This window comes from Calypte anna, chromosome 1 (assembly GCF_003957555.1).
Source record: "Calypte anna isolate BGI_N300 chromosome 1, bCalAnn1_v1.p, whole genome shotgun sequence".
In the NCBI taxonomy this organism is placed as follows: domain Eukaryota; kingdom Metazoa; phylum Chordata; class Aves; order Apodiformes; family Trochilidae; genus Calypte; species Calypte anna.
The window spans coordinates 81337897-81353366 of NC_044244.1; the positions used below are offsets into that span (position 1 = coordinate 81337897).

General features: G+C 39.9%; 1 protein-coding gene across 1 annotated transcript in view; it reads left to right on the plus strand.

Moving 5' to 3' along the window:
• Positions 1-6014: 6014 nt before the first annotated feature.
• The window catches only part of ZBTB20 (zinc finger and BTB domain containing 20), a 450959-nt gene continuing 441503 nt past the window's right edge, over positions 6015-15470 (plus strand). Inside the window, exon 1 of the mRNA XM_008498352.2 lies at positions 6015-6370. The gene's annotated coding sequence lies outside the window, so the exon portion shown is untranslated. The remainder of the gene's footprint in view (positions 6371-15470) is intronic.

Here is a 15470-nt window from a genome sequence, read left to right on the forward strand (position 1 = left end):
TTTCTAGTCCTTTAATGTTGACTGAACTGCAACATGACTCTTTATAATCAAATTACAGGTAACCTTGGGGAACTATATAGTTATATAATAGCGGGAGCACCATATGATGCAGTAGGCTGTGTAATGAGATCCAATTCCATTGTAACTCCCCAGCCTGGATGAGGGCCTTGCACATTAGCTCAACAGCTAAATTGGTCACAAATATCCTGCTGATGCAAATAAAGGAAATATCCCAGCCCTCTGTAAGGGGAGATGATAAACACATATAGCCAAAGCCATATAAGTAACTGCAGGTTGTTAGGTGTTAAATAATTACAACACTACACGTTCAAGACAGAGAGGTAACACATGAACATCCCAAGTGTGTGTGCATGTATGTATAATGAGGAGAAGGGGATAAAGCACATGTGAGTCTGAGGACTTTTGTGTGGATTTGGTGTTTGAATTGGGAAATGTTACGTTGGTATGATATTGGTCTTCTGAAGTTTGTTTTATGAGGACTCTCAGTCCCTGTAGGGGTTGAGAGACACTAGTGTTGATGGGTATAAAAGCAAGGGGTTGGCTTACTTGGGACATTTCTTTTGTTGCCTAGATCTCACTGTCACGGTTTACTGATATAGCAGCAGTATTTACCCAACAAGTTACTAGCATAATGCAGTACTGTTGTGTCTGACATGGGATTATTATACAGTGGAAACACTGTTGCCATCTTTGTGCAAAGTGGCCTAAGGACTCCAAGGGAATGGTCAATGTGCAAAGTGTTCCTTTACCAGAGTGCTGGCAGTGTCATCATAAAAGGAAGTGGGCATTTATGGTACTTGGTACTTATTACTTGAAGACAGATTTTCACAAATCCATTGAAACTGTTGGAGGTGTACCAGCTGTGCATCTAATCTATTATTCAGGACATTCCAGGGTTCAAAAACAACTAACCAACCAACAACAACAAAACATCAGAAAAGAAAATTCTGGTTCCACAAGTGCATCCCAGCCTTGCCAGTCAATTGAGTTGTCTGAGAAGCTGATCCACAGAGGTGGCATGGCCTGAACTTCTGATTGGGAAAATCTGACATCCCAGCCTCACTTCTTTTCTCAATAGAGTGATTAACTCTTTCCATTTAGTTTTTACTATCTGTAAAATGGGGATGATAATAGCTTTTTGTCAAAGGGAGTACTGAGATTTTATTTATTAATATGTGTGTGGAATTTAACCATAGAATGATGGATCAAAGTTGCTGAGTTAAAGGGAAGTATTACTTATTTGGAGGTTTGGCAGTAAGTAATGACTGCTAAGATGGGATAACAATTGAGATTCCCAGAAAGACACCAGAAGTGTGCCTTACTTTTCTCCCATCCTTAGCATCTTAATCAGTAAATGTGCAGGAATAAAGAACTTCTGTGTGGTTCTTCTACATTTTTGTTGACCCCTGCTGATGTAAATCAAAAATACTGTCCTGCCATTATCTTTGAGTTTAGAAAACCTATTTTTAATCACTTCATACAGGTATCAAATTTGAATCAGCCTGCCACTCTGCAGGACTCTTTTACTTTTTTAATTGGCATCTTTCTCATTACATTTTAACAAAGTTGAAGAGCCACTGCAGGACACCAGTTGAGACATCTGACTCACCAGTCCAATTGGGCTGGCAATGTTGATGAAGTGATACACCAGAGGAGTCTAGGAGATCAGTGCATGTGGTAAAGGGTACCAAGTGGAAGCTATCAAGTTCAAACATGTTGCTGTGAGTGCTTCTAGGTCCTGCCTATACCATCTGAAAGAGAATTGCATGAGAAATTTGCCTAGGATTTTAACACCAGTATGGTATTAGAACAGCCTGGTTTCTAAGAGCAATTCCTGTTTTTTCTCAGTTCTCTGATGGAACTCCTGTATGTGGAGTCCATCAAAACCAGTGTGTTACCCCAGCACAAGGATGCGCAGGATACTCAACCAGTTTAGGGTTTGGTGCCACTTAAAATCAGCCCATAGATAACTGCTAAGTGGCCAATTTCTTTTCAAAGCAAGTAGCTCTTAGCCTCAGACATGGTTATATGATGCCGTGACTTGTTTTCCAGTTTTGGCTACCAACAAGGTATGTGTTAACGTGTTGGTGAGCCTGGCAACATAAAAAGGAGAGCAGAGGACAGAGCAGTCCAGAAAATGTTATTTGGCACAGAAGCACCTTCCTTCCCTCTCAGTCTGTCATCCAGAATGTTGTCACTTGCAACAAAGACTTTCATAGTTCTGGTGAATAGTGTGATTTTTTTCCCATCTCCCCCTTACTACTCAAGATCAGGGTGTTCTTAGGGCTCAGCAGCTTCCTGGGAGAAATGTAAAGGGGCCAAGCAATCTCCTGGGCCAAGCACTGGAATTTTCCACCTCCCTCACACTGCTAGTAATTTTATCATTCTTTTAAATGTTTTTCTACAGGGGTTGGGGTTTCTTTACCTCCCTAATGGCAGTTGCTAGATATTAGGTCTGAACTGAGAAATTTACAGAAAAAAAACCAAAACAAAGTGGGAGTATCATCTACTGGGCAGACCAGCACTGCCTGTTCTTGCAGTCAGGATGGATAATGCAGCCTTTAAGGGTCTGGGAGCCCTCTGTTCCAACCTCTTTCTAGTGAGGTGGCTCCATTTGTGGCATAACCAAACTTAGCATCTCAGCCATGGTATGCTCTTGGGCTTGTGACAAGAGTTTCATTGCCTGCTCTGTTGTGTGGCCAAGCTGTGTGATGGCCATGCAGGCACTCACCGTCACATGGCAGGTGTGTGCCCAGTCCTGTGAAACAGCTGAAAGCTGTCAGCAGTTGTGTCCCTTTTCCTCTTCCTGCAAGTGACCCCAGTACATAGCCACTGACCTGCTCACGTAATGGGGAGGATGAATTGCAAGCATACAGGAGCCTGGGATGGTGGTGAGCATTTTGAATAAGCAGACATTTTTATGTTGGCAACACATTGTTAAATCAGGATTCTCCATTCAGTTGCATCACTTAGGATTTTTGTACACTCTTTTGGTTTGGTTTAGGTAGACTGATCTATAAGACAACAGAGAATTGGGCCAATGATCCATTTAGGCTCCATTTAGAAAGACTTGCAGGCAAGACTTTCAGTTGTACTGAACTCATCTTGTGGAGTTTATCAGTCAGATCAGAAAGTTACTTAGATTTTATAAAGGTTACCACTAATGGGATTTATTTCTGATTGAGGGCCAAAACTATCTTAAGGTTAAATCTACTTCATATTTGGTTACAAACAGTCTCAAGGTTTGAAAGTGCTTGGTTTTGCCAAACCCCATGCAACTTTGGAAGGAGTAGTTTTGGGTTCCAGTTTAGATCTGGTCTAAGAGTTGCCATGACTAGATAGAATCAGGCTCAGTTATAGTGTTGCAGAGATTCAGGCTTCCTCAAAATATAATGAAATTTGGTAGATACAGCTATGACATTTCTACAAAGTTACAGGACATAAGGATCTATAGGCCTCCCAATTTACAGGTTTTGGATCTGGATCAATGGCAAATCTAAGCACTGTTTGAACTTAAGTTTCTTAATTTGACTTAATAGTCAAATTTCATCCCAAATGTCTGTTAAATCTGAAGGATTCCAACCTATATTGTATCCAAATTTGGTATGTTTTGAATCTCTTTTCAGATTTGTATATATGTATAACGTCGATAGGACTGAAGAATGAATGTCAGTGTGGGGTCAAATGTTCCAGAGTACTTAGAACTTCTTGCATCAGATATCCTCATTTTAGCTGCAGGTCTGGTTTTAAAATTTTAAATTCAGAGACTATTCATATTATTTGACCTGAATATAGGGATATAAGATCTTTTGATTTTAATCAGCTAGCTGGCTTTGATACAGGTCTGCTTGATAAAGTATTTATATTTTTCCCATAATATTCTCCATGATAAAACTCTGAGAGATGCCAGGCTGAGAGAGGAAGAAGAAGCACTTCATATATTTATGGTGCCATCTGCTCATGGAGCTACAGCTGAGTCCATTTTACAGATGGAAAAACTGAGGCAAGTGAGGGGTCAATTGGTACGTAAACAGCCATATCGAGTTATAGTTAGGAGCAAAGTCTCCAAATGCTCCTTCTGCTTTCCTAATCTTACATATAGCCTTCAATAAGGTGAATTTGGTCAAAAAGCCCAAAGAAGAAAGTATTTAATAGGAGTAAAATTTTGCAATATATATATTTGGAGTAACCTGTAGAGTGGCCTCTACTTAAGCCAGGTGTGTAGAAGTATCACAGGAGTTGAACTAAGTCACCTAATAAAGCTTTTTACTATTTATATTTTTCCTTAGAGTAAGAAGGGCTGGGTTTCAAAGAAAATACTAAAGAAAACCTTTTGAAACAAAATTACTTAGTCCTTCCATATTTACTGTACATTGTGATGAAAATAGAATATTTATAGGTGAAATACAAAAAATGTGTAGCAGCTACCAGTGAACAGAACTAATCAAATTCACCAGTCACCAGGCTGGTTAATATTATAAAAACTATGTGAATCATGAATATCCATCCAGCCTGAGGGTATAAATCCATGAATCTAGGGAGTTTACCTGTCTCTTTTAGTCAGCTGGCTGTCCCTTTTTGATCACTACAATTCAGGCATATATTGCCTAATAATAAATGTGATAATAAAAATGTATTTTGGGAAGTAGGATGTTGTAATAGAACTTTAGATCAAAATTGAGATTCATTTTACTTAATTTTAGCCAACTACAAGCTAACTGCCTAGCCTACTCTAGTTGTGTATGTTCCCTCCTCAGTGAAGACAAAGGTGGGATTAATAATTCCTTTTGGGAGATGCTGTCTCTCCACCAACAATAGAGGGAGTCTTCACAACCGGCTTAGATAGGACACTTAACTTTTAGGTGGGTATGAAATACTCCAGGCAAATTCTGTGTTAAGTATTAGGAGATTTGGGTTCTTGACTGTTTTTCCAATGATTTACAACACAACCTTGGGATTATCACTTTTTTTTTTTTTTCTTCCCCTTTGGACTCAGTTTTTCTATCAAAAAAAATACCCTGCCGATAAAGTTCTTGGAGAACCTTTGTCCAGAAATGAAATACAGGAGAAAATCTTGGTTTCCTGCTGTTGCTACTTCTACATGACTCAAGCTGTCATTAAAATCATCAGAATTCTTGTGACAATGTAAGTTTACATGTGATGAAAACACTGAGTGAAAATTATTTTAGAAGCAGCACATATCTTCTTCAGATACCACAGAATATTGTAAAAAAAAATAAAAATCTAGGAAGTTGTTACACCTATTAATTTTCCCATCTTTGCCCCCTCCCCCCCCCCTCTTTACCACTTCCTTCTAGCCCCCCCTTCCCCCAGCAAAAAGAAAACGGAGTGGGGAAAACGTTCTTCAAATTAGACCTATATTTTAAGTAACCTTGGCCTGTTTGCATCTGGGAATTTTTTTTTTTTACTTGAGAGATTTATTTCTGTCCTTGTAACACCATGTACTATATGCATTGCACCTGTTCAGACATAAGCACAGCACATTATTATAGCTGTAGGGGTAGAAGCTTCCCAATATATGTTTTTGAAGAGAGGGAATGCTGGGGAGAACAGCCCTCTCTTTCCGATTGTTTACCGAGCAGTCTCTTATGAAGACTTCTTCCTCATCAAGATCAATTTTCCCTGCTCCCCTATTGTCTGGGGAAACCTATCTTCAGGAGCGTCTTTCTTGAAAGATCTCATGACTTTAAAATCATCAGTGGGCTTTGTGTAGTCTGCCTGTCAAAAGAGATATGTTTACACCTTCCCTGCATGTGTTAAAGCTCTAAGGTTACGGAGCAGAATGGCTGATAGGTTTCAGCGCTTCACGCTAATATGCACGAAAAAATGTATTTATGATAATGATACGGACCGTCTGAAACAATGCCCTCCCAACATCCTGCAACATAAATAAGAAAGGTGGAGCCAGCCGGCACTAAACTGTTTATCTGGCAGCAATCCCGCTCAGCCCCTTATACCTATTCTACGCTGCCTCAGCCTGGCGGTATTGAACCTGTTGCTGCATTAGCCGAGTTGTATTTTGCTAGCTCGGGGAAGGAGGGTTGTCTGCTGTCTGGTAGGAGGGCTTTGTCTGTGTGCGCCTTTCTCTCCCTCGCTCTCCCTCTCTCTCCCTGTCTCTCGCACTCTCGCTGGCTCTCGCTCGCTCTCTCTCGCTCCCTCTCCCTTTCCCGTCTCTGTGGTTTGTAAGGTAGGTTGCAGTGTGTGTGTATACACAACATCAAGAGCAGGAAAATGGACTCATTAGGGAGGCAGGCAGTCATTACCACTCACACTGTACTTCCAGGGAGACAGCGACTATGAGGAGACAAACTGAGGACTGGGGAACAAGGTAGGCCAGTCAACTTTTATAAAAAATAAAAGAATAAAGCCTCTGCTCTCCTTAAACCACCAGCACTTCTTTATTCTCCCCCTTCCCCTCCTCCCCCCCCCCTCCCCTCCCCGTTTTTTGATTTGGAGATGTAAGTTTGCCAGACCTATTTGCTAGCTTAAAATTCGGAACATCTATAGAAGGCCTTACCCTCATGCAAATGTTTCCCCCCTTTCTACTTATTTAAGGGTGTGCCCCCTTATGATTCACTTTAATTACTTTTTTTTTTTTAATCATGAAGGAAACAAATACATTTGTTTTCCACCACTAGTTCCAAGTAAATCACTATCTTTCACTCTTCTAAAACAGTCCTCTCCCTATGTTTGTGGGTCTCTCTGCTTTTTCTTTTCTGTTTATGCAGTTCCATCTGTCCGTCCATATATCATGTTCTCCTTATTTACAGCTAAATGGGGTTTTATTAGTATTTGCCAATGACTTTTAGCTGTAATGACGGTGACCAGGGTTAACGGTGACTCTTATTCTTTGTTTTCTATATATATGCACACTGTAAGTTTAAAGTCCATGCTTGGCATACAGTAAATAAAAGCAAAAAAAGGGAAAGCAGGTTCCACTCCTGACAGGATTTTATCGGGGGATTTTGCTGTTTGTCTGCTTTGGTGTGGGGGCGGAGGGGGTTAATTCTGGTTATTGTGCGTGTACTTTTTCCTCCTGGATATTTTTAATGTCTATTTTTCATTATTAGTATTTTTCCAGCTTCCTTTACTAGCAAGCAAGGAGATCTATATTCCAACTTTTATGATAATGATCTAATGTAATGTTATGGAGGCATCACTGGGTTAATAAGAATTCAAACTTTCTAAGAGGGAGTTTGTATCCTTGGCTGCCCCCCACCCTCCCACTTTATGCATGGTTATGCTTGTGTTTCCGTGTGTACTGCCGGGGAAGGGAGGGGGGGAAGGGAATAGATATTTTTTACAGTGGTGGCAAATTATGAAATCTATCGAGCCATTTTGTCCAGAAATAGTAACTATTTATTTACCATTTTTTCATTCCACAAATATGCTGCTTATTTCTAATTTCAAACATTGAAGCTTTTCTCTGAATTGATTTTTTTTTTCCTCTTTTTTTCCTCTTCTTTTTTTTTCTTCTTTTTTTTTTTTTTTTTTTTTTTCTGGGGAGGGATTTGTGATGCATTTCATAGCCCATTTAGCATTGTCGAGTTTTTGAAGCCCAGATTTATCAAGGGTTCTAAAGACTGCTTAAATTGATCCATTTGAAATGGTCTTTTTATCTGAGCTCCTGTCATTTCTGTTGCAGAGTAAAACTGCTACTCAGCTTACCAAAAAAAAACCCCAAAAACCAAAAACCAAAAAAACCAGAGATAGTGGAAGCGAGTTACATAAAATGTTCTGGAGAATCCTAAGTAATTATATAAAATGGACGCTGATCAGTGGAGATCTCTCAACAATAACAATCACCTTTTTTAATAGAAAATTATTTATTTAATAGCAAGAGGCGGACTTCTTAAAAACATGCATTAGGCCTTCCTCTTAGCACAAAGAACTATAATGCAATATTCCCAATCCACCTGGGACTGCCTAGGAGATTCTCCAAAACCTTCAAATCCTTTGAAATGTTTATTAAAAATCCATTATTTTACAGCCAGAGAGAACTTTTGCTGCCAACAGGTTTTTTGCTGCTATTTGGGGCTTTTTTTTTTTAGCTGTCCTTTAACTTAGAACTCCCCAGTTTCAGCAGAAGTGCCTCCTTACTGAACAAACTAAGTTAATTGAAATCCAAAGCAGGAGATCTATTCACTGGCACTACAACTACAGAAACTACTTGCTCCATTTTATTAGCAGCTTTATTTCCAGAACCCGAGCGAAACTTTTCAAGGTTTTATGTATCAGTGTGCCAAGAACTGGTGGCTCATCTTGTAGCTGAGAATCACATTCATTGCTTCCTGGGTTTTTTTCCCCCTCTTTTTTATTTTTTTCTTTTTCTTTCTCTTTTTTTTTTTTTTTTCCCCCCAGCTTCTAAATTAATCAAACAACTTGTTAACCGTAACACAGTATTTCCTCCCCACCTAAAGTTTGAATCTCAAGCTTTGTGGCTCAGGTTTGGTCATACTGTAGTTATGCCAAAAATGTAGGGATCTTAAAGGTGAAGGTGCTGATGCCTTTGGATGGCGTGGACACCAGAGTGAGGTGGCTGAAATGTTAGCAGCCACTCTGGTGGGATGGGTGGGTTTTCAGGCACCTGTCATTTTCTTCTGAATTAGTGCAGGTGTGCACACCTCAGCAGCCCATATTTTTTTATAGGAAAGCACGTAGATATGTCCTCAGGATTCTTATGCACCCATTTAGTAGAAACCCAGCTTCATCTTAACATTTTTGAAAAACTTTAAAAATGTCTACAAGATACCACTTGATTTTATGAAAACCCCAGGCTGGAAGAATTCAAGCAGAGAAAGGGAGTTGGAGTAGGAGCAACATTTTTCATTAGTCACTAAGAACTTTTTAATCTTAAAGTTTTTAATCTTCAAACTTTTCCACTTTAATTTTCTATGTATATCCCAGAAAAAAAAAAAAATCTTAGCCCTTTCAATAGCACAAAGTCCATTTGCAATCTGGATACTGCAGCAAAGGGTAAAGTATGCCTAAGTAAACTTAAATCCAGCATATGATGCTGTAGCTGGAACTCGGAGGGCATCAAGCCTGTTGGCCGGGAGGGCAGGAGTGAGTTGGCAGAGTGGAGTGTGCGGGGTGCTGTGGGGTGCTGTGGGTTCCCGTGGGTTCCCGTGCGTTCCCGTGCCCACAGCCCGGGCAGCTGTGCAGGGCAGAGCTGGTGATGTGGACTGGGTCGGAGTGAGCTTTATTTTAGCGTTGGAGCAGACAGTTATCTAACACACCCACATGAGGAAGTGCTCTGGAGCAGTTATTTCATGCTTTGCCATGCCCTGTAGCTAGAGTAATTTTGAGCTGAGTGGCATGTGTATATATGCCTCCTTCGCTCCTGTGAGACAAAAAGCAACGCTGTTGGGTTTTTTGTTTGTTTGTTTGTTTCTTTCTTTCTTTCTTTTTTTTTTTTTGTATGTGTATGTTGTTGTGTTGTGCTTTTTTTAAAATTTTTTTTAATTTTTTTTTTTATAAGCAGGTCCAGAAATGGGATATAAGATAGTTAAATCTAAATAGCAAGCAAATACCAAGTGAAATTAATTTTAGTGGTAGAGGATTTTACTTTTCTCTTAAAGGAGAAAAAAAATAGCAATCTTACTGATTTTGATAAAGACAGTTTTAGCAATTTCCTGAGTTGGATATATAATTATTATAAATATTAGTCACAGTTTTCCTATTTTCACGTTTTCTTTATGGGCCCTGCTTATTCATAAGGGAAAACAGCTGCAGAAAATTTAAAAAATGTAAGATTATTTATATAAAACTTTGATGTAAATAGAGAACAGCGTCCCCTGCTAGAGAATTCTGTGGGATGGCTTACAAATCCCATACAAGAGAGATTACAGTCTTAGATAAATTGTTATTTAAATCATTTTAAGAAAACCCTGCTCGTTTTTGCAGACCGTATGAGCTTCTAAGCAGAAAGATTTGAATAGGAGTTCTGTTTAGAAATTGATGGCATGCTGTGGCCTTACAGATTTCAGTTGGTTTCACTCCTCTCTCTTTTCATAGGACTTTGTTACAGTGGGATCCGTATGGTGAAGAACTTCTGCTGAAAGAGATGCATAAATGTTAATGGAAAATTAAGTTACTTAGTTGTTTTTTTTTTTAAGCAAAACTTGTAGAAAATCCAAATCCTTTCTATATATATATTTTTTTTTTTAAATGAAACAATGCACTAGAAATAGTTGTTTTTAAAGAATAGCTTGTTCCCTCTGCAGTCTGCAGATCAAACTGCTGCAGAGGGAAAATGATGGCAAATCAAAGTGAAACGGGCTTCACTGATTTTATTAGCTTGGCCCAAGAAAATTCAGAAACTTAGCAAACGATCATCCATGGAAAATAAATTGCATTTTTCATAATCTGTCTATTCCAGTAATACAAGTTTCTCTTGGTAAAGAGTAGTGTTTAATCACGTACCAAATTTTGAGATACTTTTGTAGTAACTGTAGACCTCTAACTTGCACAGGTTTTCACAGTTTTATCAAACTGTCAGTGAGGAGTGAATAGAGGTAAAAGCTTTTGGGTTTTTTGTTTTGATATTACCTATGTTCTTTGTTATTATTTACTTAAAAGTTAGTTCTGTTGGCACTGATCCGATTAGGAAACTGGCATTTCATAATGGTTACTGCCTTTGTCTTTCATGTGTCCGTACATTTTTGTAGTTAATCCTTCAGTGCCATCATGTACTATGACAGCATTTTGACTGCTACCAACACTGTTTGCAGACAGGTCTTGTAAAATGGTCACCAGAGGCACAGGGACATATGCCACCTCCTTCTTCCATAGCCCCTGGGCCATCCAGGGCTGCCAGTGCCACAGGGTAGGTTACCACACCTCCCAGAGGTCTGAAAGAAGAAAAAAGTTGAGCTTTTATCACATCCAATGAAGACTGGATGTATTGAAGTAGTTAATATACACGAGTGGGAAATCAAGCTAATGCATTAAAGCTGTCTTTAAAGAAAATAAAATCCTTTTCCTCTTGACAGCTGGGGTTTGCCTTTGATGAAATGAGTGTGGAGGGTCCCAGCCTGTTCCTGATGGGGCAGATGTTCCCTTTCTGGAGAAGGGAGCCGCAGTCTGCCTTGGCACTAGGTGGCACTATGGGAAGAAAGGCCATGGGCTATGCCCACACAAAGGCTGGAATCTTTTCATGCCAAGAAGTGGCCTCTTTCCCACCAGTGACAACCAGCACCCCCAGCCCCTTGGAAGGCAGATTTGTAGCCTGTACTGTACTTGTTATTTATTTCCAGGTACTGTTCTTCAGCATCATTTATGAAAGATAGGTGTTCTAACAGAAACCAGTCCTACCTAATTCAAACACTGGCAGTGTCTTAAGGACTTCATTCTTCAATTCCTTGTGCCATATGCCTTTCCTTGTCCTTTTCTGGAGTGGACACAACCCCCAAGGTCACATTTTATGTCCAGTTTGCACAAATGTAAGTGACAGTACCAAGGGTGAGCCAAACCCTGAATGGTCTTCCTGAATGTTGGCACTGGTATAATCCTGGTGTTTATACAGGTATGTTAAAAACAATTGTTTGCTAAAGCAGTGAGGAAACATGAATGGGCAGTGCTTCCACCTATCTGCAGGGCACTTAATGGGAACTCCTCTGTGGGACAGAGGTGGTGCCAGTCTATAAGTTATACCTGCAGATGACCTCTTATTGATGGGCTTCCATAGGAGATTTATTTTGGGATTGTGGTAGAGCAAAAAAAATGCAGGCAATTTTAGAGTGCCATTTGATTCTGAGGTAAATACAGCATGACAATTACTTTAAAAGATAAGCTTTCTAATATCTTGCCTCTAAAATCATCAGTAGCTGGGAGTGCGATCAGTCCCTTGAGGATACAAAAGTAGGACTGGGAAAGTTGCCTTATGGACTTCAGAGTTGTCCTTTCAGCTGAGTGAAAGTTAATTATTGATTTCTCTTTCCTCTCTGGAGATCCATATGCCTTTCTTCCTGTCTAGAAAGTTAGTGGGCACAGTGCAGGAATTAGAGACCCATGGTCATGTGGCAACATAAGGTTTCATGGGCAGCATATCAGGAATGGGTAAGATGGAAGCTGATATGAGGGGAAAGTGAAGAAAGACAAGTTGGTAAAAAGCTTACGTCCACTATCATTTTATGTGTGGTGGATGTGGAGCCTGTTATTCTCCATGGCTTTGGCTCCTAAACTCCTAGCAATCTGATAGCTAAGTGAGTCACAGACATTAGTGACAGAGAGGAATGCTGAGACTAAAAACAAACAACAACAAAAAAACCCAACCAAAAAATCTCATTGTTTAGGCACAAACACCAGAAAGCCATGTTTGATTGCTAATGTGCTCCCTCTGCTGGTTCTCCAAAACTAACAAATGCTATTCCCAGGGGACCAGGCCACACCCTCTGGGACACTGCTTTACAAAAACTGTGTAAATGAAAGGCACTGACCTCTCCTGCAAGGAGGAGTGTTAACAGAAGAGGAAGTGTTCTGACGAAGTCTGTTAGAGCCTTATATACCAGCCATGACTTTCGAGAAAGGTCATAGAATGTCCAGTCCTGAAATTCAGACTTCTTTTTGCTTTGTTTCCAGTCTTACTTATATTTGATAGGCATTGCTTTTCCTGTCATTTCCCAAAGTAAGTGTTTTCCATTTCACTGCCGCTGCTTCTAGGGTTTTCCCCATCTGAAGGAGCTTAAAAAATGTTTTCATTGGTGCTTTTAGTTTCAATTTTCGTGCATGTAGTATCTGAAGAAGCCTTCCTGTAGCTTAGGATTTGGCAGCTTCCAATTCTTTCTGTCACTGTCAGTTAAATCTGCATGTCAGCTTTAAACTGTTGTGCCCACTTCATCCTGTCCTTTGGCTTGAATACTGGCTGTTTTTTCAGGATACTCTTGAACATCCTTCCTTTTTGTGATGAATCTGTATTTCTTTTTCAAACATAGATTGGATTGTTTAATATATTCCCTACCCAGCACATTTACCTAGTTGATAGGTTTTTGAAAAAACAGCATTTTGTACTTTCATGCTGTGAAAAAGAGGATATAAATCCTGGGTAAGATTGAGTATTGGAGAAAAAAAAATTAAGAAAGCTTTGTTAATTCCCATACAATATTTGGAATGTGTGGAAGATTTCTGACACGGTAAATATTTAATGAAGGATTGTCCTGTACTTCTTGTATTTTTCCACCTACGTGGACTGTCATGCTAAAGAGCCTCTGCTTGCAGCCATTGTACCATCAGTGGGAATCAGCTGTGCAGAGCTGTTGCAGGGCTGGGCTCAAGTTTTCCATGTAGAATAGTGAAAAGTTTCCTTTCTGCAAGTCTCATGCTTCCCATCTAGGTGACTGCTTATTAAATCTTTATTTGGTTGGGACAATAAACCAAACAGCCTGGTGGGTAGCTAATTGGTTGGAGTGACTCAAGCAACATATAAATCTCATTTGTACTCAGTAGTACATTGACTCTCCGTGGCCTCGTTGCTCTCTCTGGTGTTCATTCATTTTGAGACAGCTGAAATATAATGCAAATAAAATAAGCCCTGGTCCTTCTTTCTCTAAGTGTCTTGGAGGATGCTTGTAGGATAACTCTCCTGTTACTTCCCTTTCATAGGCCCTGCAGTTTAGGAACCTACCCTCCTGACACAGTGCACTGGGAACTGGCCCCCGTGTGGGCAGTCGTGGCAGAGTCATCAGGAAACCAATACAGCATTGAGCCCACATCATCCTCCTATCACCAGATTTCTGGATGTGAGGAATTGTTCAGGCATTGGTATAGAGATAGCTTGACCTCCTGCTGTACCTGCTTTGGGGACAGAAAGAATTCAGCGCCTGAGGCTACCAATCTGGCACCTTTTGCTAGTGTTAAACTAATATAGATGGTAAGAACCAACACCAGTTCCCAGCAAAAGCCCAGACTGTACTTGCTCACGGGCAGAACATTTGAAGGCCAAGCCATGTTTTGTGATTTCCAGCATTTCATAAAGGTCTGGTTTTTGTTTTCTTCTTCTTGACCGATTTTTGAAAACTTAAAAATTTGCTCCAGTTGTATAGAAAAAGTGTGTTTTTAAGATAATGACATTTCCTAAATGAGCTGGTTCCTTCTGCGCTACACCACCTTCAAGTTGTTTATCCACCAAGTCAGTCAGGCTCAGCCTGAAACATTTCACTGCTGTGAAAGCAGCTGCTGCTGAATGAGATTTAAAGCCAGTTGTGCTTTTGCGGTACATTTGGCTATGCTGTACTTTGTGCCGGACAAGAGAAAGCTCAGTATTTTTCCCTGGTGCTGGGCATTTCTGGATTCTGGAATTAACTTTTTCTGTCCCTTTTTACAGGGGACTAGATCCCATTCAAGGCCTTTCTTATTAGTTTCTTAGACAGCTATTCTTTAATTAATTTACTTATTTTTTTTTAACCTGTGTACAGAGATCGTATACTTGCTAAGTCATAGAATGCTTTGGCTTTGAAGGGACCTTAAAAATCATGAAGTTCAAAATTCATCCCCCTGCAAGGCAGGGACACCTCCCACTAGATCAGATTGCTCAAATAAGATCCAGGCTGGCTGTGAACACTTCCAGGGATGAGACATCCCTCTGGGCAAAACTGATGTCTTCTTATTGTCTAACAAAATCTACTCTCTTACAGATTAAAGCCTTTACACCTCATCCTATCACTACATGCCCCTGTAAAAAGTCTGTCCTCATCTTCTTGTAGGGTCTCTTCAGGTACTGTTAGGACACTACAAAGTCTCCCTGGAACATTCTCTTCTCCAAGCTGAACAATTCCAACTCTTGCAACCTGTCTTTGTGGGAGAGGTGGTCCATCCCTGTAATCTTTTTGGTAACGGTCCTCTGGATTCAATCCAGCTGGTCAAAATCCTGCTTGCAACATGGGTTCCAGATCTTAAATATTTTTCTCAGGACAGAGCTGTGGTGCAGTATCCAAAGTTGTCATTGTATTGTAGTGCAGTCACTGCCATGATGTATGCAAGTACATAGGTACCTGTAAGGATAACCCACTGGTTAGGGATTCCTAGTTTGTTTCTAGTTTTCTTTCTAACTTCCAACATGTCACATCATTTCTCAACATTTCAGTTAACTTCTCTTCAGGGCAGGGTTAAGGATGCTTGTCAGTTTCTGGGAGCAGTTGGGGGTGCTAAGTTATAGCTGTATTAGCTAATTTTGATCATTGTAAGAATCATTGACAGGAACACGAATTTGTTCCTCACTACACCCTAAAAATGCATTGCAACCTCTTTCTTACTGTAATGAGTTTACTTTAGGCTCTAAATGAAGTTTTTGAATACTTGTGGTCTTCCTCTGGCATGTCATAATAGAACTGACACCTGAGGTTTTGTTTTTGGGTGAAGTTTGTTGATTTTTTGTTTTGTTTTGGTTTGTTGGGGTTTTTTGTTGGTTTGTTTTTGTTTTGTGTTTCTTT